Source organism: Schistocerca serialis, chromosome 3 (assembly GCF_023864345.2).
Source record: "Schistocerca serialis cubense isolate TAMUIC-IGC-003099 chromosome 3, iqSchSeri2.2, whole genome shotgun sequence".
Lineage (NCBI taxonomy): Eukaryota > Metazoa > Arthropoda > Insecta > Orthoptera > Acrididae > Schistocerca > Schistocerca serialis.
This window is the reverse complement of record NC_064640.1, coordinates 1,069,031,818-1,069,055,417: the sequence shown is the minus strand read 5'-3', so window position 1 is coordinate 1,069,055,417 and position 23,600 is coordinate 1,069,031,818.

Sequence of the window (23,600 nt, the reverse complement as noted above, 5' to 3'; positions counted from 1 at the left end):
TGCCTTTTGAATTTAATTCCGATCCGATTTCTGTGTTTCATCGTCAATGTGAAGGTCCAAGGAATACATTGAACCTGCAGTGCTGTATCGGAAACTAATACTGGTCTAACAGGGAATGCTCAAAGCACCGACAGTAAGAAGAGTCTCTATTCTTGTACTTAATAGCAGCATTGTGCCTTTGTATTAAATTCCGATGCGAATTCTGTGTAGCATTGCCAATGTGAAGGTCCAGGGAATCCAATAAACCTGCAGTGGTGTATCGGAAACTAATAATGGTCACACAGGGAATGCTCGAATCATCGACTGTAAGAAGAGTGTCTATTCTTGTACTTAAGTCGGCATTCTGAATTCTGTATTTAATTCCGATGCCATTTCTAGGATTCATCGTCAATGTGAAGGTCCAAGGAATACACTGAACCTGCAGTGGTGTATCGGAAACTAATACTGGTCTCACAGGAAAGAATCAAAGCACAGTCTCTAAGATGTCTCAATCTTCTTGCACTTTAGGCGGCATTGTGCCTTTCATATTTAATTACGATGTAATTTAAGTGTTCATCGTCAATGTGTATGTCCAAGGAATACATTGAATCTGCAGTGGTGTATCAGAAACTAATACAAGTCTCACAGGGAATGCTCAAAGCACCGACTGTAAGAAGAGACTCTATTCTTGTACTTAAGGCGGCATTTTGCCTTTTGTATTTAATTCCGATGCGATTTCTGTGTTTCATCGTCAATGTGAAGGTCCAAGAAATACATTGAACCTGCGGTGGTGTATCGGAAACTAATACTGGTCTCACAGGGAATGCTCAAAGCACCGACACTAAGAAGAGTCTCTATTCTTGTACTTAATAGCAGCATTGTGCCTTTGTATTAAATTCCGATGCGAATTCTGTGTAGCATTGCCAATGTGAAGGTCCAGGGAATCCAATAAACCTGCAGTGGTGTATCGGAAACTAATAATGGTCTCACAGGAAAGGATCGAAACACAGACCTTAAGAAGTCTCACTCTTATTGTACTTAAGGCGTCATTGTGCCCTTTGTAATTAATTCCGATATAATTTCAGTAATTCTTCGTCAATGTGAATGTCCAAGAAATACATTGAACCTGCAGGGGTGTATCAGAAACTAATACTGGTCTCACAGGAAAGGATCAAAGCACAGACCCTAAGAAGTCTCACTCTTCTTGTACTTAAGGCGTCTTTGTGCCCTTTGTATTTAATTCCGATGTAATTTCAGTGTCTCATCGTCAATGTGTATGTCCAAGGAATACATTGAACCTGCAGTGGTGTATCGGAAACTAATTCTGGTTTCACAGGGAATGTTCAAAGCACCGACTGTAAGTAGAGTCTGTATTCTTGTACTTAAGGCGGCATTGTGCCTTTTGTATTTAATTCCGATGCAATTTCTGTGTTTCATCGTCAATGTGATTATCCACGGAATACATTCAACCTGCAGTGGTGTATCGGAAACTAATACTGGGCTCACAGGAATGCTAAAAGCAACGACTGTAAGAAGCGTGTCTATTCTTGTACTTAAGGCGGCATTGTGACTTTTGTATTTAATTCCGATGCCATTTCTGTGTTTGATCGTCAATGTGAAGGCCCAAGGAATACATTGAACCTGCCGTGGTGTATCGGAAACTAATACTAGTCTCACAGGGAATGCTCAAAGCACCGACAGTAAGAAGAGGCTCTATTCTTGTAATTAAGGCGGCATTGTGCCCTTTGTATTTAATTCCGATGCGATTTCCTTGTTTTATCGTCAATGTGAAAGTCCAAGGAATACATTGAACCTGCAGTGGTGTATCGGAAACTAATACTGGTCTCACAGGAAAGGATCAAAGCTCAGACTCTAAGAAGTCTCACTCTCCTTGCACTCAAGGCGGCATTGTCCCTTTTGTATTTAATTCCGATGCGATTTCTGTGTTTCATCGTCAATGTGAAGGTCCAAGGAATACATTGAACCAGCAGTGGTGTATCGCAAACTAACACAGGTCTCACCGGGAATGCTCAAAGCACCGACTGTAAGAAGAGTCTGTATTCTTGTACCTAAGGCGGCTTAGTGCCTTTTGAGTTTAATTCCGATACGATTTCTGTGTTTCATAGTCAATGTGAGGGTTCCTAGGAATACCTTGAACCTGCAGTGGTGTATCGGAAACTAATACTGCTCTCAGAGGGAATGCTCAAAGAACCGACTGTAAGAAGTGTCTCTATTCTTGTACTTAAGGCGGCATTGTGGCTTTTGTATTTAATTCCGATGCGATTAATGTGTTTCATCGTCAATGTCAAGGTCCAAGGTATACATTGAACCTGCAGTGGTATATTGGACACTATTACTGGTCTCACAGGAAATGCTCAAAGCACCGACTGTAAGAAGAGTCTCTATTCTTGTAATTAAGGTAGCATTGTGCCCTTTGTATTTAATTCCAATGCGATTTCTGTGTTTCATCGTCAATGTGAAGGTCCAAGGAATACATTGAACCTGCAGTGGTGTATCGCAAACTAATACTGGTTTCACAATGAATGCTCAACCCACCGACAGTAAGAAGAGTCTCTATTCTTGTACTTAAGGCGGCATTGTGCCTTTTGTATTTAATTCCGATGCAATTTCTGTTTTTTTATCGTCAATGTGAGGGTGCAAGGAATTCATTGAACCTGCAGTGGTGTATCCGAAACTAATACTGGTCTCACAGGAAAGGATCAAAACACAGCCTCTAAGAAGTCTCACTCTTCTTGTACTTAAGGCGTCATTGTGCCCTTTGTATTTTATTCCGATGTAATTTCAGTGTTTCATAGGCAATGTATATGTCCAAGGAATTCATTGAACCTGCAGTGGTGTATCGGAAACTAATACTAGTCTCACAGGGAATACTCGAATCACCGACTGTGAGAAGAGTCTGTATTCTTGTACTTAATGTTTCATTTTGCCTTTGGTATTTAATTCCGATGCGATTTCTGTGTTTCATCGTCAATGTGAAGGTCCAAGGAATACATTGAACCTGGAGTGTTGTATCGGATTAATAATACTGGTCTCTCAGGCGTTGCTCAAAGCACCGACTGTAAGAAGAGTCTCTATTCTTGTACTTAAGGCGGCATTGTGCCTTTTGTATTTCATTCCGATGCGATTTCTGTGTTTCATCGTTAATGTGAAGATGCAAGGAATAAATTGAACCTGCAGTGGTGTATCGGAAACTAATACTAGTCTAACAGGGAATGCTCAAATCACCGACAGTAAGAAGCCTCTATTCTTGTACTTAAGGCTTCATAGTTCCATTTGTATTTAATTCCGATGTAATTTCAGTGTTTCATCGTCAATGTGTATGTCCAAGGAATACATTGAATCTGCAGTGGTGTATCAGAAACTAATACAAGTCTCACAGGGAATGCTCAAAGCACCGACTGTAAGAAGAGACTCTATTCTTGTACTTAAGGCGGCATTTTGCCTTTTGTATTTAATTCCGATGCGATTTCTGTGTTTCATCGTCAATGTGAAGGTCCAAGAAATACATTGAACCTGCGGTGGTGTATCGGAAACTAATACTGGTCTCACAGGGAATGCTCAAAGCACCGACAGTAAGAAGTGTCTCTATTCTTGTACTTAATAGCAGCAATGTGCCTTTTGTATTAAATTCCGATGCGAATTCTGTGTAGCATTGCCAATGTGAAGGTCCAGGGAATCCATTAAACCTGCAGTGGTGTATCGGAAACTAATACTGGTCTCACAGGAAAGGATCGAAACACAGACCTTAAGAAGTCTCACTCTTATTGTACTTAAGGCGTCATTGTGCCCTTTGTAATTAATTCCGATTTAATTTCAGTAATTCTTCGTCAATGTGTATGTCCAAGGAATACATTGAACCTGCAGTGGTGTATCGGTAACTAATGCTGGTCTCACAGGAATGCTAAAAGCAACGAATGTAAGAAGCGTGTCTATTCTTGTACTTAAGGCGGCATTGTTCCTTTTGTATTTAAATCCGATGTAATTTCAGTGTTTCATCGTCAATGTGTATGTCCTAGGAATACATTGAACCTGCAGTGGTGTATCGGATACTAATACTGGTTTCACAGGGAATGCTCAAAGCACCGACTGTAAGAGGAGACTCTATTATTGTTCTTATGGCGGCATTGTGCCATTTTGTATTTAATGCCGATGCGATATCTGTGTTTCATCGTCAATGTGAAGGTCCAAGGAATACATTGGACCTGCAGTATTGTATCGGAAACTTAGTCAGGTCTCACAGGGAATGCTCAAAGCACCGACTTTAAGTAGAATCTGTATTCTTGTACTTAAGGCGGCATTGTGCCTTTTGTATTTAATTCCGATGTAATTTCTGTGTTACATCGTCAATGTGAAGGTCCAAGGAATACATTGAACATGCAGTGGTGTATCGGAAACTAAAACTGGTCTAACAGGGAATGCTCAATGCACCGACTGTAAGAAGTGTCTCTTTTCTTGTACTTAAGGCGGCATTCTGCAACCTTGTATTTAATTCCGATGCGATTTCTGTGTTTCATCGTCAATGTGAAGGTCCAAGGAATACATTGAAACTGCAGTGTTGTATCGGAAACTAATACTGGTGTCACAGGATAGGATCAAAGCACAGACTCTAAGAAGTCTCACGCTTCTTGCACTTAAGACGTCATTGTGCCCTTTGTATTTCATTCCGATGTAATTTCAGTGTTTCATCGTCAATGTGTATGTTCAAGGAATACATTGAACCTGCAGTGGTGTATCGGAAATTAATACTGGTCTCTCAGGGAATCCTGAATGCACCGACTGTAAGAAGAGTCTCTATTGTTGTACTTAGGGTGGCATTGTGCCTTTTGTATTTAATTCCGTTGCGATTTCTGTGTTTCATCGTCAATGTGAAGGTCCAAGGAATACATTGGACCTGCAGTGGTGTATCGGAAACTAATACTGGTCTCAGAGGGAATACTCAAAACACCGACAGTAAGAAGAGTCTCTATTCTTGTACTTAAGGCGCCATTGTTCCTTTTGTATTTAATTCCGATGCCATTTCTGTGTTTCATCGTCGATGTGTATGTCCAAGGAATACATTGAACCTGCAGTGGCGTATCGGATACTGATACTGGTCCTACATGGAATGCTCAAAGCACCGACTGTAAGAAGAGTCTTTATTCTTGTACTTATGGTGGCATTGTGCCTTTTTGTATTTAATTCCGATGCGATTTCTGTGTTTCATCGTCAATATGAAGGTCCAAGGAATACATGGAACCGGCAGTGGTGTATCGGTAACTAATACTGGTCTCACAGGGAAGGCTCATAGCACCGACTGTAAGTAGAATCTGTATTCTTGTACTTAAGGCGGCATTGTGCCTTTTGTATTTAATTCCGATACGATATCTGTGTTTCATCGTCAATGTCAAGGTCCAAGGAATACATTGAACCTGCAGTGGTGTATCGGAAACTAATACTGGTCTCAAGGGAATGCTCAAAACACCGACTGTAAGAATAGTGTCTATTCTTGTACTTAAGGCGGCATTGTGCCCTTTGTATTTAAATCCGATGCCATTTCTGTGTTTCATCGTCGATGTGTAGGTCCAAGGAATACATTGAACCTGAAGTGGTGTATCGCAAACTAATACTGGTCTCACAGGAAAGGATCAAAACACAGCCTCTAAGAAGTCTCACTCTTCTTGTACTTAAGGCGTCATTGTGCCCTTTGTATTTAATTCCAATGTAATTCCAGTGTTTCATAGGCAATGTAGATGTCCAAGGAATACATGGAACCGGCAGTAGTGTATCGGATACTAATACTGGTCTCACAGGGAATGCTCAAAGCACCGACTGTAAGAAGAGACTTTATACTTGTACTTAAGGCGGCATTGTGCCTTTTGAATTTAATTCCGATCCGATTTCTGTTGTTTCATCGTCAATGTGAAGGTCCAAGGAATACATTGAACCTGCAGTGCTGTATCGGAAACTAATACTGGTCTAACAGGCAATGCTCAAAGCACCGACTGTAAGTAGTGTCTGTATTCTTGTACTTAAGGCGGCATTGTGGCTTTTGTATTTAATTCCGGTGCGATTTCTGTGTTTCATAGTCAATTTGAAGGTCCAAGGAATACATTCAACCTGCAGTGGTGTATCGGAAACTAATACTGGTCACACAGGGAATGCTCGAATCATCGACTGTTAGAAGAGTGTCTATTCTTGTACTTAAGTCGGCATTCTGAATTCTGTATTTAATTCCGATGCCATTTCTGTGATTCATCGTCAATGTGTATGTCCAAGGAATACATTGAACCTGCAGTTGTGTATCGGATACTAGCACTGGTCTCACAGGGAATGCTCAAAGCACCGACTGTAAGAAGAGACTCTATACTTGTCCTTAAGGCGGCATTGTGCCTTTTGAATTTAATTCCGATCCGATTTCTGTGTTTCATCGTCAATGTGTATGTCCAAGGAATACATTGAATCTGCAGTGGTGTATCAGAAACTAATACAAGTCTCACAGGGAATGCTCAAAGCACCGACTGTAAGAGGAGACTCTATTCTTGTATTTAAGGCGGCATTTTGCCTTTTGTATTTAATTCTGATGCGATTTCTGTGTTTCATCGTCAATGTGAAGGTCCAAGAAATAAATTGAACCTGCGGTGGTGTATCGGAAACTGATACTGGTCTCACAGGGAATGCTCAAAGCACCGACAGTAAGAGGAGTCTCTATTCCTGTACTTAATAGCAGCATTGTGCCTTTTGTATTAAATTGCGATGCGATTTCTGTGTAGCATAGCCAATGTGAAGGTCCAGGGAATCCATTAAACCTGCAGTGGTGTATCGGAAACTAATACTGGTCTCACAGGAAAGGATCGAAACACAGACCCTAAGAAGTCTCACTCTTATCGTACTTAAGGCGTCATTGTGCCCTTTGTAATTAATTCCGATGTAATTTCAGTAATTCTTCGTCAATGTGTATGTCTAAGGAATACATTGAACCTGCTGTGGTGTATCGGTAACTAATACTGGTCTCACAGGGAATGCTCAAAGCACCGACTGTAAGAAGAGTCTCTATTCTTGTACTTAAGGCGGCACTGTACCTTTTGTATTTAATTCCGATGCGATTTCAGTATTTCATCGTCAATATGAAGGTCCAAGGAATACATTGAACCTGCAGTGGTGTATCAGAAACTAATACTGGTCTCACAGGAAAGGATTAAAGCACAGACCCTAAGACGTCTCACTCTTCTTGTACTTAAGGCGTCTTTGTGCCCTTTGTATTTAATTCAGTTGTAATTTCAGTGTCTCATCGTCAATGTGTATGTCCATGGAATACATTGAACCTGCAGTGGTGTATCGGAAACTAGTTCTGGTTTCACAGGGAATGCTCAAAGCACCGACTGTAAGTAGAGTCTGTATTCTTGTACCTAAAGCGGCATTGTGCCTTTTGTATTTAATTCCGATGCGATATCTGTGTTTCATCGTCAATGTGAAGCTCCACGGAATACATTCAACCTGCAGTTGTGTATCGGAAACTAATACTGGGCTCACAGGAATGCTAAAAGCAACGACTGTAAGAAGCGTGTCTATTCTTGTACTTAAGGCGGCATTGTGACTTTTGTATTTAATTCCGATGCCATTTCTGTGTTTCATCGTCAATGTGAAGGTCCAAGGAATACATTGAACCTGCAGTGGTGTATCCGAAACTAATACTGGTCTCACAGGGAATGCTCAATGCACCGATTGTAAGATGAGTCTCAATTCTTGTACTTAAGGCGGCAGTGTGCATTTTGTATTTAATTCCGATGCGATTTCTGTGTTTCATCGTCAATGTGAAGGTCTGAGGAATACTTTGAACCTGCAGTGGAGTATCGGAAACTAATACTGGTCTCCCAGAGAATGCTCAAACACCGACTCTAAGAAGAGTCTCTATTCTTGTACTTAAGGCGGCATTGTGCCTTTTGTATTTAATTCCGATGTAATTTCTGTGTTTCATCGTCAATGTGAAGGTCCAAGGAATACATTGAACCTGCAGTGTTGTATCGGAAACTAATACTGGTGTCACAGGATAGGATCAAAGCACAGACTCTAAGAAGTCTCACGCTTCTTGCACTTAAGGCGTCATTGTGCCCTTTGTATTTCATTCCGATGTAATTTCAGTTTTTCATCGTCAATGTGTATGTTCAAGGAATACATTGAACCTGCAGTGGTGTATCGGAAATTAATACTGGTCTCTCAGGGAATCCTGAATGCACCGACTGTAAGAAGAGTCTCTATTGTCGTACTTAGGGTGGCATTGTGCCTTTTGTATTTAATTCCGTTGCGATTTCTGTGTTTCTTCGTCAATGTGAAGGTCCAAGGAATACATTGGACCAGCAGTGGTTGTATCGGAAACTAATACTGGCCTCAGAGGGAATGCTCAAAACACCGACAGTAAGGAGAGTCTCTATTCTTGTACTTAAGGCGGCATTGTTCCTTTTGTAATTTATTCCGATGCGATATCTGTGTTTCATCGTCAATGTCAAGGTCCAAGGAATACATTGAACCTGCAGTGGTGTATCGGTAACTAATACTGGTCTCACAGGGAATGCTCAAAACACCGACTGTAAGAATAGTGTCTATTCTTGTACTTAAGGCGGCATTGTGCCCTTTGTATTTAAATCCGATGCCATTTCTGTGTTTCATCGTCGATGTGTATGTCCAAGGAATACATTGAACCTGAAGTGGTGTATCGGATACTAATACTGGTCCCTCATGGAATGCTCAAAGCACCGACTGTAAGAAGAGTCTCTATTCTTGTACTTAAGGCGGCATTGGGCCTTTTGTATTAAATTCCGATGCGATTTCTGTCTTTCATCGTCAATGTGAAGGTTCAAGGAATACATTGAACCTGTAGTGGTGTATCGGAAACTAATACTGGTCTCACAGGGAATGCTCAAAGCACCGACTGTAAGAAGAGTGTCTATTCTTGTACTTAAGTCGACATTGTTCCTTTTGTATTTAAATCCGATGTAATTTCAGTGTTTCATCGTCAATGTGTATGTCCTAGGAATACATTGAACCTGCAGTGGTGTATCGGATACTAATACTGGTTTCACAAGGAATGCTCAAAGCACCGACTGTAAGATGAGACTCTATTATTGTACTTATGGCGGCTTTGTGCCATTTTGTATTTAATGCCGATGCGATTTCTGTGTTTCATCGTCAATGTGAAGGTCCAAGGAATACATTGGACCTGCAGTATTGTATCGGAAACTTAGTCTGGTCTCACAGGGAATGCTCAAAGCACCGACTGTAAGTAGAATCTGTATTCTTGTACTTAAGGCGGCATTGTGCCTTTTGTATTTAATTCCGATGCGATTTCTGTGATTCATCGTCATTGTGAATGTCCAAGGAATACATTGAACCTGCAGTGGTGTATCGGAAACTAATACTGGTCTCACAGGGAATGCTCAAAGCACCGACTGTAAGAAGAGTCTCTATTCTTGTACTTAAGGCGGCTTTGTGCCTTTTGTATTTAATTCCGATGCGATTTCTGTGTATAATCGTCAATGTGAAGGTCCAAGGAATTCATTGAACTTGCAGTGGTGTATCGCAAACTAATTCTGGTCTCACAGGGAATGCTCAAAGCACCGACTGTAAGAAGAGTCTCTATTCTTGTACTTAAGGCGGCATTGGGCCTTTTGTATTTAATTCCGATGCGATTTCTGTCTTTCATCGTCAATGTGAAGGTTCAAGGAATACATTGAACCTGTAGTGGTGTATCGGAAACTAATACTGGTCTCACAGGGAATGCCCAAAGCACCGACTGTAAGAAGAGTGTCTATTCTTGTACTTAAGTCGACATTGTTCCTTTTGTATTTAAATCCGATGTAATTTCAGTGTTTCATCGTCAATGTGTATGTCCTAGGAATACATTGAACCTGCAGTGGTGTATCGGATACTAGTACTGGTCTCACAGGGTATGCTCAAAGCACCGACTGTAAGAAGAGACTCTATTATTGTACTTATGGCGGCATTGTGCCATTTTGTATGTAATGCCGATGCGATTTCTGTGTTTCATCGTCAATGTGAAGGTCCAAGGAATACATTGGACCTGCAGTATTGTATCGGAAACTTAGTCTGGTCTCACAGGGAATGCTCAAAGCACCGACTGTAAGTTGAATCTGTATACTTGTACTTAAGGCGGCATTGTGCCTTTTGTATTTATTTCTGATGCCATTTCTGTGTTTCATCGTCAATGTGAAGGTCCAAGGAATACAATGAACCTCCAGTGGCGTATCGGAAATTAATACGGGTTGCACAGGAAAGGATCAAAACACAGACTCTAAGAAGTCTCACTCTGCTTGTACTTAAGGAGTCATTGTTCCCTTTGTATTTAATTCCGATGTAACTTCAGTGTTTCATCGTCAATGCGTATTTCCAAGGAATACATTGTACCTGCAGTGGTGTATCGGAAACTAATACTGGTCTCACAGGGACTGCTCAAAGCACCGACAGTGAGAAGAGTCTCTATTCTGGTACTTAAGGCGGCATTGTTCCTTTTGTATTTAATTCCGATGTAATTTCAGTGTTTCATCGTCAATGTGTATGTCCAAGGAATACATTGAATCTGCAGTAGTGTATCGGATACTAATACTGGTCTCACAGGGAATGATCAAAGCACAGACTGTAAGTAGAGTCTCTATTCTTGTACTTAAGGCGGCATTGTGCCTTTTGTATTTAATTCCAATGCGATTTCTGTGTTTCATCGTCAATGTGAAGGTCCAAGGAATACATTGAACCTGCAGTGGTGTATCGGAAACTAATACTGGTCTCACAGGGAAAGCTCAAAGCACCGACTGTAAGTAGAGTCTGTATTCTTGTTGCTAAGGTGGCATTGTGCCTTTTGTATTTAATTCCGATGCGATTTCTGTGTTTCATCCTCAATGTGACGGTCCAAGGAATACATTGAACCTGCAGTGGTGTATCGGAAACTAATACTGGTCTCACAGGGAATGCTCAAAGCACCGACTGTAAGAAGAGACTCTATTCTTGTACTTAAAGCGGCATTGTGCCTTTTGTATTTAATTCCGATGCTATTTCTGTATATAATCGTGAATGTGAAGGTCCAAGGAATATATTGAACCTGCAGTGGTGTATCGGATACTAATACTGGTCTCACAGGGAATGCTCAAAGCACCGACTGTAAGAAGAGTCTCTATTCTTGTACTTAAGGCGGCATTGGGCCTTTTGTATCTAATTCCGATGCGATTTCTGTCTTTCATCGTCAATGTGATGGTCCAAGAAATACATTGAACCTGCAGTGGTGTATTGGAAACTAATACTGGTCTCACAGTGAATGCTCAAAGTACCGACTGTAAGAATAGTGTCTATTCTTGTACTTAAGGCAGCATTGTGCCCTTTGTATTTAATTCCGATGCCATTTCTGTGTTTCATCGTCGAAGTGAAAGTCCAAGGAATACACTGAACCTGCAGTGGTGTATCGGAAACTAATACTGGTCTCACAGGGAATGCTCAAAGCATCGACTGTAAGAAGAGTCTCTATTCTTGTACTTAAGGCGGCATTGTGCCTTTTATACTTAATTCCGATGCGATTTCTGTGTATAATCGTCAATGTGAAGGTCCAAGGTATACATTGAACCTGCAGTGGTGAACCGGAAATTAATACTGGTCTCACAGGGAATTCTCGAAGCACCGACTGTAAGAAGAGTCTCTATTCTTGCAGTTAAGGCGGCATTGTGCATTTTGTATTTAATTCCGATGTGATTTCTGTGTTTCATCGTCAATGTGAAGGTCCAAGGAGTACATTGAACCTGCAGTGGTGTATCGGCAACTAATACTGGTCTCACAGGGAATGCTCAAAGCACCGACTGTAAGAAGAGTCTCTATTCTTGTACTTAAGGCGGCATTGTGTCTTTTGTATTTAATTCCGATGTAACTTCAGTGTTTCATCGTCAATGCGTATTTCCAAGGAATACATTGTACCTGCAGTGGTGTATCGGAAACTAATACTGGTCTCACAGGGACTGCTCAAAGCACCGACAGTGAGAAGAGTCTCTATTCTGGTACTTAAGGCGGCATTGTTCCTTTTGTATTTAATTCCGATGTAATTTCAGTGTTTCATCGTCAATGTGTATGTAAAAGGAATACATTGTACCTCCAGTGGTGTATCAGAAACTAATACTGGTCTCACAGGAAAGGATCAAAGCACAGACCCTAAGAAGTCTCACCCTTCTTGTACTTAAGGCGTCTTTGTGCCCTTTGTATTTAATTCCGATGAAATTTCAGTGTCTCATCGTCAATGTGTATGTCCAAGGAATACATTGAACCTGCAGTGGTGTATCGGAAACTAATACTGGTTTCACAGGGAATGCTCAAAGCACCGACTGTAAGAATGGTCTCTATTCTCTGTACTTAAGGAGGAATTGTGCCTTTTGTATTTAATTCCGATGCGATTTCTGTGTGTAATCGTCAATGTGAAGGTCCAAGCAATACATTGAACCTGCAGTGGCGTATCGGAAACTAATACGGGTCGCACAGAAAAGTATCAAAACACAGATTCTAAGAAGTCTCACTCTGCTTGTACTTAAGGAGTCATTGTGCCCTTTGTATTTAATTCAGATGTAATTTCAGTGTTTCATCGTCAATGCGTATTTCCAAGGAATACATTGAACCAGCAGTGGTGTATCGGAAACTAATACTGATCTCACAGGGAATGCTCAAAGCACCGACAGTGAGAAGAGTCTCTATTCTTTTACTTAAGGCGGCATTGTTCCTTTTGTATTTAATTCCGATGTAATTTCAGTGTTTCATCGTCAATGTGTATGTCCAAGGAATACATTGAATCTGCAGTGGTGTATCGGAAACTAATACTGGTCTCACAGGGAATGCTCGAATCTTCGACTTTAAGTAGAGTCTGTATTCTTGTACTTAAGGCGGCATTTTGCCTTTTGTATTTAATTTCGATGCGATTTATGTGTTTCATCGTCATTGTGAAGGTCCAAGGAATACATTGAACCTGCAGTGGTGTATCGGAAAATAATCCTGGTCTCACAGGGAATGCTCAAAGCACCGACTGTAAGAAGAGTGTCTATTCTTGTACTTAAGGCGGCATTGTGCCCTTTTTTATTTAATTCCGATGCCATTTCTGTGTTTCATCGTCAATGTGTATGTCCAAGGAATACATTGAATCTGCAGTGGTGTATCGGATACTAATACTGGACTCACAGGGAATGCTCAAAGCACAGACTGTAAGAAGAGTCTCTATTCTTGTACTTAAGGCGGCATTGTGCCTTTTGTATTTAATTCCAATGCGATTTCTGTGTTTCATCGTCAATGTGAAGGTCCAAGGAATACATTGAACCTGCAGTGGTGTATCGGAAACTAATACTGGTCTCACAGGGAATGCTCAAAGCACCGACTGTAAGTATAATATGTATTCTTGTACTTATGGCGGCATTGTGCCTTTTGTATTTAATTCCGATGCGATTTCTGTGTTTCATCGTCAATGTGAAGGTCCAAGGAATACATTGAACCTGCAGTGGTGAATCGGAAACTAATACTGGTCTCACAGGGAATGCTCGAATCATCGACTGTAAGAAGAGTGTCTATTCTTGTACTTAAGTCGGCATTCTGAATTCTGTATTTAATTCCGATGCCATTTCTGTGATTCATCGTCAATGTGAAGGTCCAAGGAATACACTGAACCTGCAGTGGTGTATCGGAAACTAATACTGGTCTCACAGGGAATGCTCAAAGCACCGACTGCAAGAAGAGTCCCTATTCATGTACTAAAGGCGGCATTGTGCCTTTTGATCTCTAATTCCGATGGGATTTCTGTGTTTCATCGTCAATGTGACGGTCCAAGGAATACATTGAGCCTGCAGTGGTGTATCGGAACCTAATACTGGTTGGTTGGTTTGGGGAAGGAGACCAGACAGCGTGGTCATCGGTCTGATCGGAATAGGGAAGGATGGGGAAGGAAGTCGGCCGTGCCCTTTCAGAGGAACCATCCCGGCATTTGCCTGGAGTGATTTAGGGAAATCACGGAAAACCTATATCAGGATGGCCGGACGCGGGATTGAACCGTCGTCCTTCCGAATGCGAGTCCAGTGTCTAACCACTGCGCCACCCCGCTCGGTAACTAATACTGGTCTCACAGGGAATGCTCAAAGCACCGACAGTAAGAAGAGTCTCTATTCTTGTACTTAAGGCGGAATTGTGCCTTTTGTATTTAATTCCGTTGCGATTTCTGTGTTTTATCCTCAATGTGAAGGTCCAAGGAATACATTGGACCTGCAGTGGTGTATCGGAAACTAATACTGGTCTCACAGGAAAGGATCAAAGCACAATCTCTAAGAAGTCTCACTCTTCTTGCACTTTAGGAGGCATTGTGCCTTTCATATTTAATTACGATGTAATTTCAGTGTTCATCGTCAATGTGTATGTCCAAGGAATACATTGAATCTGCAGTGGTGTATCGGAAACTAATACTGGTCTCACAGGAAAGGATCGAAACACAGACCCTAAGAATTCTCACTCTTCTTGTACTTAAGGCGTTATTGTGCCCTTTGTAATTAATTCCGATGTAATTTCAGTATTTCATCGTCAATGTGTATGTCCAAGGAATTCATTCAACCTGCAGTGGTGTATCGGTAACTAATACTGGTCTCACAGGGAATGCTCAAAGCACCGACTGTAAGAAGAGTCTCTATTCTTGTACTTAAGGCGGCATTGTGTCTTTTGTATTTAATTCCGATGCGATTTCAGTGTTTCATCGTCAATATGAAGGTCCAAGGAATACATTGTACCTCCAGTGGTGTATCAGAAACTAATACTGGTCTCACAGGAAAGGATCAAAGCACAGACCCTAAGAAGTCTCACTCTTCTTGTACTTAAGGCGTCTTTGTGCCCTTTGTATTTAATTCCGATGTAATTTCAGTGTCTCATTGTCAATGTGTATGTCCAAGGAATACATTGAATCTGCAGTGGTGTATCGGATACTAATACTGGACTCACAGGGAATGCTCAAAGCACAGACTGTAAGAAGAGTCTCTATTCTTGTACTTAAGGCGGCATTGTGCCTTTTGTATTTAATTCCAATGCGATTTCTGTGTTTCATCGTCAATGTGAAGGTCCAAGGAATACATTGAACCTGCAGTGGTGTATCGGAAACTAATACTGGTCTCACAGGGAATGCTCAAAGCACCGACTGTAAGTATAATATGTATTCTTGTACTTATGGCGGCATTGTGCCTTTTGTATTTAATTCCGATGCGATTTCTGTGTTTCATCGTCAATGTGAAGGTCCAAGGAATACATTGAACCTGCAGTGGTGAATCGGAAACTAATACTGGTCTCACAGGGAATGCTCGAATCATCGACTGTAAGAAGAGTGTCTATTCTTGTACTTAAGTCGGCATTCTGAATTCTGTATTTAATTCCGATGCCATTTCTGTGATTCATCGTCAATGTGAAGGTCCAAGGAATACACTGAACCTGCAGTGGTGTATCGGAAACTAATACTGGTCTCACAGGGAATGCTCAAAGCACCGACTGCAAGAAGAGTCCCTATTCATGTACTAAAGGCGGCATTGTGCCTTTTGATCTCTAATTCCGATGGGATTTCTGTGTTTCATCGTCAATGTGACGGTCCAAGGAATACATTGAGCCTGCAGTGGTGTATCGGAACCTAATACTGGTTGGTTGGTTTGGGGAAGGAGACCAGACAGCGTGGTCATCGGTCTGATCGGAATAGGGAAGGATGGGGAAGGAAGTCGGCCGTGCCCTTTCAGAGGAACCATCCCGGCATTTGCCTGGAGTGATTTAGGGAAATCACGGAAAACCTATATCAGGATGGCCGGACGCGGGATTGAACCGTCGTCCTTCCGAATGCGAGTCCAGTGTCTAACCACTGCGCCACCCCGCTCGGTAACTAATACTGGTCTCACAGGGAATGCTCAAAGCACCGACAGTAAGAAGAGTCTCTATTCTTGTACTTAAGGCGGAATTGTGCCTTTTGTATTTAATTCCGTTGCGATTTCTGTGTTTTATCCTCAATGTGAATGTCCAAGGAATACATTGGACCTGCAGTGGTGTATCGGAAACTAATACTGGTCTCACAGGAAAGGATCAAAGCACAATCTCTAAGAAGTCTCACTCTTCTTGCACTTTAGGAGGCATTGTGCCTTTCATATTTAATTACGATGTAATTTCAGTGTTCATCGTCAATGTGTATGTCCAAGGAATACATTGAATCTGCAGTGGTGTATCGGAAACTAATACTGGTCTCACAGGAAAGGATCGAAACACAGACCCTAAGAATTCTCACTCTTCTTGTACTTAAGGCGTTATTGTGCCCTTTGTAATTAATTCCGATGTAATTTCAGTATTTCATCGTCAATGTGTATGTCCAAGGAATTCATTCAACCTGCAGTGGTGTATCGGTAACTAATACTGGTCTCACAGGGAATGCTCAAAGCACCGACTGTAAGAAGAGTCTCTATTCTTGTACTTAAGGCGGCATTGTGTCTTTTGTATTTAATTCCGATGCGATTTCAGTGTTTCATCGTCAATATGAAGGTCCAAGGAATACATTGTACCTCCAGTGGTGTATCAGAAACTAATACTGGTCTCACAGGAAAGGATCAAAGCACAGACCCTAAGAAGTCTCACTCTTCTTGTACTTAAGGCGTCTTTGTGCCCTTTGTATTTAATTCCGATGTAATTTCAGTGTCTCATTGTCAATGTGTATGTCCAAGGAATACATTGAACCTGCAGTGGTGTATCGGAAACTAATACTGGTTTCACAGGGAATGCTCAAAGCACCGACTGTGAGTAGAGTCTGTATTCTTGTACTGAAGGCGGCATTGTGCCTTTTGTATTTAATTCCGACGCGATTACTGTGTTTCATCGTCAATGTGAAGCTCCACGGAATACATTCAACCTGCAGTGGTGTATCGGAAACTAATACTGGTCTCACGGGTAATGCTCAAAGCACCGACTGTAAGAAGAGTCTCTATTATTGTACTTAAGGCGGCAATGTGCCTTTTGTATTTAATTCCGATGTAATTTCTGTGTTTCATCGTCAATGTGAAGGTCCAAGGAATACATTGAACCTGCAGTGGAGTATCGGAAACTAATACTGGTCTCACAGGGAATACTCGACGCACCGGCTGTGAGATGAGTCTCAATCCTTGTACTTAGGGCGGCATTGTGCCTTTGGTATTTAATTCCGATACGATATCTGTGTTTCATCGTCAATGTGAATGTCTAAGGAATACATTGAACCTGCAGTGGTGTATCGGAAATTAATACTGGTCTCTCAGGGAATGCTCAAAGCACCGAATGTAAGAAGTGTGTCTATTCTTTTACTTAAGGGGGCATTGTGCCCTTTGTATTTAATTCCGATGCCATTTCTGTGTTTCATCGTCGATGTGTATGTCCAAGGAATACAATGAACCTGAAGTGGTGTACCGGATACTAATACTGGTCTCACAGGGAATGCTCAAAGTACCGACTGTAAGAAGAGTCTCTATTCTTGTACTTAAGGCGTCATTGTGCCTATATGTATTTAATTCCGATGCGATTTCTGTGTTTCATCGTCAATGTGAAGCTCCAAGGAATACATTGAACCTGCATTGGTGTATCGGAAACTAATACTGGTCTCACAGGAAATGCTCAAAGCACCGACTGTAAGTAGAGTCGGTATTCGTGTACTTAAGGCGGCATTGTGCCTTTTGTATTTAATTCCGATGTGATTTCTGTGTTTCATCGTCAATGTGAAGGTCCAAGGAATACATTGAACCTGCATTGGTGTATCGGAAGCTAATACTGGTCTCACAGGGAATGCTCAAAGCACCGACTGTAAGAAGAGTGTCTATTCTTGTACTTAAGGCGGCATTGTGCCCTTTGTATTTAATTCCGATGCCATTTCTGTGTTTCATCGTCGTTGTGAAATTCTAAGGATTACACTGAACCTGCAGTGGTGTATCGGAAGCGAAAACTGGTCTCACAGGTAATGCTCAAAGCACCGAAAGTAAGAAGAGTCTCTATCCTTGTACTTAAGGCGGCATTGTTCCTTTTGGATTTAATTCCGATGTAATTTCAGAGTTTCGTCGTCGATGTGTATGTCCAAGGAATACATTGAATCTGCAGTGGTGTATCGGATACTAATACCGGTCTCACAGGGAATGCTCAAAGCACAGACTGAAAGAAGAGTCTCTATTCTTGTAGTTAAGGCGGCATTGTGCCTTTTGTATTTAATTCCAATGCGTTTTCTGTGTTTCATCGTCAATGTGATGGTCCAAGGAGTACATTGAACCTGCAGTGGTGTATCGGAAACTAATACTGGTCTCACAGGGAATGCTCAAAGCACCGACTGTAAGTAGAGTCTGTATTCTTGTACTTAAGGCGGCATTGTGCCTATTGTATTTAATTCCGATGTGATTTCTGTGTTTAATCGTCAATGTGAAGGTCCAAGGAATACATTGAACATGCAGTGGTGTATCGGAAACTAATACTGGTCTCACAGGGAATGCTCAATGCACCGACTGTAAGAAGAGTCTCTATTCTTGAACTTAAGGCGACATTGTACCTTTTGTATTTAATTCCGATGCGATTTCTGTGTTTCATCGTCAATGTGATGGTCCAAGGATTGCATTGGAACTGCAGTGGTGTATCAGAAACTAATACTGCTCTCAGAGGGAATGCTCAAAACACCGACAGTAAGAAGTGTCTCTATTCTTGTACTTAAGGCAACATTTTTCCTTTTGTATTTAAATACGATTTAATATCAGTGTTTCATCGTCAATGTGTATGTCCAAGGAACACATTGAACCTGCAGTGGTGTATCGGATACGAATACTGGTGTCACAGGGAATGCTCAAACACCGACTGTAAGAAGAGTCTCTATTCTTGTACTTAAGGCGGCATTGTGCCATTTTGTAATTAATTCCGATGCGATTTGTGTGTTTCCTCGTCAATGTGAAGGTCCAAGGAATACATTGAACCTGCAGTGGTGTATCGGATACTAATACCGGTCTCACTGGGAATGCTCAAAGCACCGACTGTAAGAAGAGTGTCTATTCTTCTACTTAAGGCGGCATTGTGCTCTTTAGATTTAATTCCGATGCCATATCTGTGTTTCATCGTCGATGTGAAAGTCCAAGGAATACACTGAACCTGCAGTGGTGTGTCGAAAACTAATACTGGTCTCAGAGGGGATGCTCAAAGCACCGACTGTAAGAAGAGTCTCTATTCTTGTACTTACGGCGGAATTGTCCCTTTTGTATTTAATTCCGATGCGATTTCTGTGTGTAATCGTCAATGTGAAGGTCCAAGGAATACATTGAACCTGCAGTGGCGTATCGGAAATTAATACGGGTCGCACAGGAAAGGATCAAAACACAGACTCTAAGAAGTCTCACTCTGCTTGTGCTTAAGGAGTCAGTGTGCCCTTTGTATTTAATACCGATGTAATTTCAGTGTTTCATCGTCAATGCGTATTTACAAGGAATACATTGAACCTGCAGTGGTGTATCGGAAACTAATCCTGGTCTCACAGGGAGTGCTCAAAGCACAGACTGTAAGAAGAATGTCTATTCTTGTACGTAAGGCGGCATTGTGACCTTTGTATTTAATTCCGATGCCATTTCTGTGTTTCATCGTCGATGTGAAAGTCCAAGGAATACACTGAACTTGCAGTGGTGTATCGGAAACTAATACTAATCTCTCAGTGAATGCACCAAGCACCGACTGTAAGAATAGTCTCTATTCTCTGTACTTAAGGCGGAATTGTGCCTTTTGTATTTAATTCCGATGCGATTTCCGTGTGTGATCGTCAATGTGAAGGTCCAAGCAATACAATGAACCTGCAGTGGCGTATCGGAAACTAATACGGGTCGCACAGGAAAATATCAAAACACAGATTCTAAGAAGTCTCACTCTGCTTGTACTTAAGGAGTCATTTTGCCCTTTGTATTTAATTCCGATGTAATTTCAGTGTTTCATCGTCAATGCGTATTTCCAAGGAATACATTGAACCTGCAGTGGTGTATCGGAAACTAATACTGGTCTCACAGGGAATGCTCAAAGCACCGACAGTGAGAAGAGTCTCCATTCCTTTACTTAAGGCGGCATTGTCCCTTTTGTATTTAATTCCGATGTAATTTCAGTGTTTCATCCTCAATGTGTATGTCCAAGGAATACATTGAATCTGCAGTGGTGTATCGGATACTAATACTGGACTCACAGGGAATGCTCAAAACACAGACTGTAAGAAGTGTCTCTATTCTTGTACTTAAGGCGGCATTTTGCCTTTTGATTTTTAATTCCGATGGGATTTCTGTGTTTCATCGTCAATGTGACGGTCCATGGAATACATTGAGCCTGCAGTGGTGTATCGGAAACTAATACTGACCTCACAGGGAATGCTCAAAGCACCGACAGTAAGAAGAGTCTCTATTCTTGTCCTTAAGGCGGCATTGTGACTTTTGTATTTAATTCCGTTGCGATTTCTGTGTTTTATCCTCAATGTGAAGGTCCAACGATTACATTGGACCTGCAGTGGTGTATCGGAAACTAATACTGGTCTCACAGGAAAGGATCAAAGCAAAGTCTCTAAGAAGTCTCACTCTTCTTGCACTTTAGGCGGCATTGTGCCTTTCATATTTAATTACGATGTAATTCCAGTGTTCATCATCAATGTGTATGTCCAAGGAATACATTGAATCTGCAGTGGTGTATCGGAAACTAATACAAGTCTCACAGGTAATGCCTAAAGCACCGACTGTAAGAAGAGTCTCTATTCTTGTACTTAAGGCGGCATTTTGCATTTTGTATTTAATTCCGATGCGATTTCTGTGTTTCATCGTCAATGTGAAGGTCCAAGAAATCCTTTGAACCAGCAGCGGTGTATCGGAAACTAATACTGGTCTCACAGGGAATGCTCAAAGCACCGACTGTAAGAAGAGTCTTTATTCTTGTACTTAATAGCAGCATTGTGCCTTTTTTATTTAATTCCGATGCGATTTCTGTGTAGCATCGCCAATGTGAAGGTCCAAGGAATACATTGAACCTGCAGTGGTGTATCGGAAACTAATACTGGTCGCACAGGAAAGGATCGAAACACAGACCCTAAGAAGTCTCACTCTTCTTGTACCTAAGGCGTTATTGTGCCCTTTGTAATTAATTCCGATGTAATTTCAGTATTTCATCGTCAATGGGTATGTCCAAGGAATACATTGAACCTGCAGTGGTGTATCGGTAACTAATACTGATCTCACAGGGAATGCTCAACGCACCGACTGTAAGAAGAGTCTCTATTCTTGTACTTAAAGCCGCATTGTGCCTTTTGTATTTAATACCGATGCGATTTCTGTGTTTCATCGTCCATATGAAGGTCCAAGGAATACATTGTACCTCCAGTGGTGTATCAGAAACTAATACTGATCTCACAGGAAAGGATCAAAGCACAGACCCTAAGAAGTCTCACTCTTCTTGTACTTCAGGCGTCTTTGTGCCCTTTGTATTTAATTCCGATATAATATCAGTGTCTCATCGTCAATGTGTATGTCCAAGGAATACATTGAACCTGCAGTGGTGTATCGGAAACTAATACTGGTTTCACAGGGAATGCTCAAAGCACCGACTGTAAGTAGAGTCTGTATTCTTGTACTTAAGGCGGCATTGTGGCTTTTGTATTTAATTCCGATGCGATTACTGTGTTTCATCGTCAATGTGAAGCTCCACGGAATACATTCAACCTGCAGTGGTGTATCGGAAACTAATACTGGTCTCACGGAGAATGCTCAAAGCACCGACAGTAAGAAGAGTCTCTATTCTTGTACTTAAGGCGGCAATGTGCCTTTTGTATTTAATTCCGATGTAATTTCTGGGTTTCATCGTCAATGTGAAGGTCCAAGGAATACATTGAACCTGCAGTGGTGTATCGGAAACTAATACTGGTCTCACAGGGATTGCTCAATGCACCGACTGTAAGAAGTGTCTCTTTTCTTGTACTTATGGCGGCATTGTTCCGTTTGTATTTAATTACGATGTAATTTCAGTGTTTCATCGTCAATGTGTTTGTCCAAGGAATACATTGAACTTGCAGTGGTGAATCGGATACTAATACTGGTCTCACAGGGAATGCTCAAAGCACCGACTGTAAGAAGAGTCTCTATTCTTGTACTTAAGGCGGCATTGTGCCTTTTGTATTTACTTCAGATGCGATTTCTGTGTTTCATCGTCAATGTGAAGGTCCAAGGAGTACATTGAACCAGCAGGGATGTATCGGAAACTAATACAGGTCTCACAGGGACTGCTCAAAGCACCGACTGTAAGAAGAGTCTCTATTCTTGTACTTAAGGCGGCAATCTGCCCCTTGTATTTTATTCCGATGCGATTTCTGTGTTTCAGCGTCAATGTGAAGGTCCAAGGAATACATTGAAACTGCAGTGTTGTATCGGAAACTAATACTGGTGTCACAGGATAGGATCAAAGCACAGACTCTAAGAAGTCTCACTCTTCTTGCACTTATGGCGTCATTGTGCCCTTTGTATTTAATTCCGATGTAATTTCAGTGTTTCATCGTCAATGTGAAGGTCCAAGGAATACATTGAACCTGCATTGGTGTATCGGAAACTAATACTGGTCTCACAGGGAATGCTCAAAGCACCGACTGTAAGAAGAGTGTCTATTCTTGTACTTAAGGCGGCATTGTGCCCTTTGTATTTAATTCCGATGCCATTTCTGTGTTTCATCGACGATGTGAAAGTCCAAGGAATACACTGAACCTGCAGTGGTGTATCGGAAACTAAAACTGGTGTCACAGGTAATGCTCAAAGCACCGACTGTAAGAAGAGTCTCTATTCTTATACTTAAGGCGGAATTGTGCCTTTTTGTATTTAATTCCGACGCGTTTTCTGTGTTTCATCGTCAATGTGAAGGTCCCAGGAATACATTGAACCTGCAGTGGTGTATCGGAAATTAATCCTGGTCTCTCAGGGAATGCTCAAATCACCGAATGTAAGAAGTGTGTCTATTGTTTTACTTCAGGGGGCATTGTGCCCTTTGTATTTAATTCCGATGCCATTTCTGTGTTTCATCGTCGATGTGTATGTCCAAGGAATACAATGAACCTGAAGTGGTGTACCGGATACTAATACTGGTCTCACATGGAATGCTCAAAGTACCGACTGTAAGAAGAGTCTCTATTCTTGTACTTAAGGCGGCATTGCGCCTTTTTGTATTTAATTCCGATGCGATTTCTGTGTTTCATCGTCAATGTGAAGGTCCAAGGAATACATTGAACCTGCAGTGGTGTATCGGAAACTAATACTGGTCTCTGAGGGAATGCTCAAAACACCGACAGTAAGAAGAGTCTCTATTCTTGTACTTAAGGCGACATTGTGCCTTTTGTATTTAAATACGATTTAATTTCAGTGTTTCATCGTCAATGTGTATGTCCTAGGAACACATTGAACCTGCAGTGGTGTATCGGATACTAATACTGGTCTCACAGGGAATGCTCAAAGCACCGACTGTAAGAAGAGTCTCTATTCTTGTACTTAAGGCGGCATTGTGCCATTTTGTAATTAATTCCGATGCGATTTCTGTGTTTCATCGTCAATGTGAAG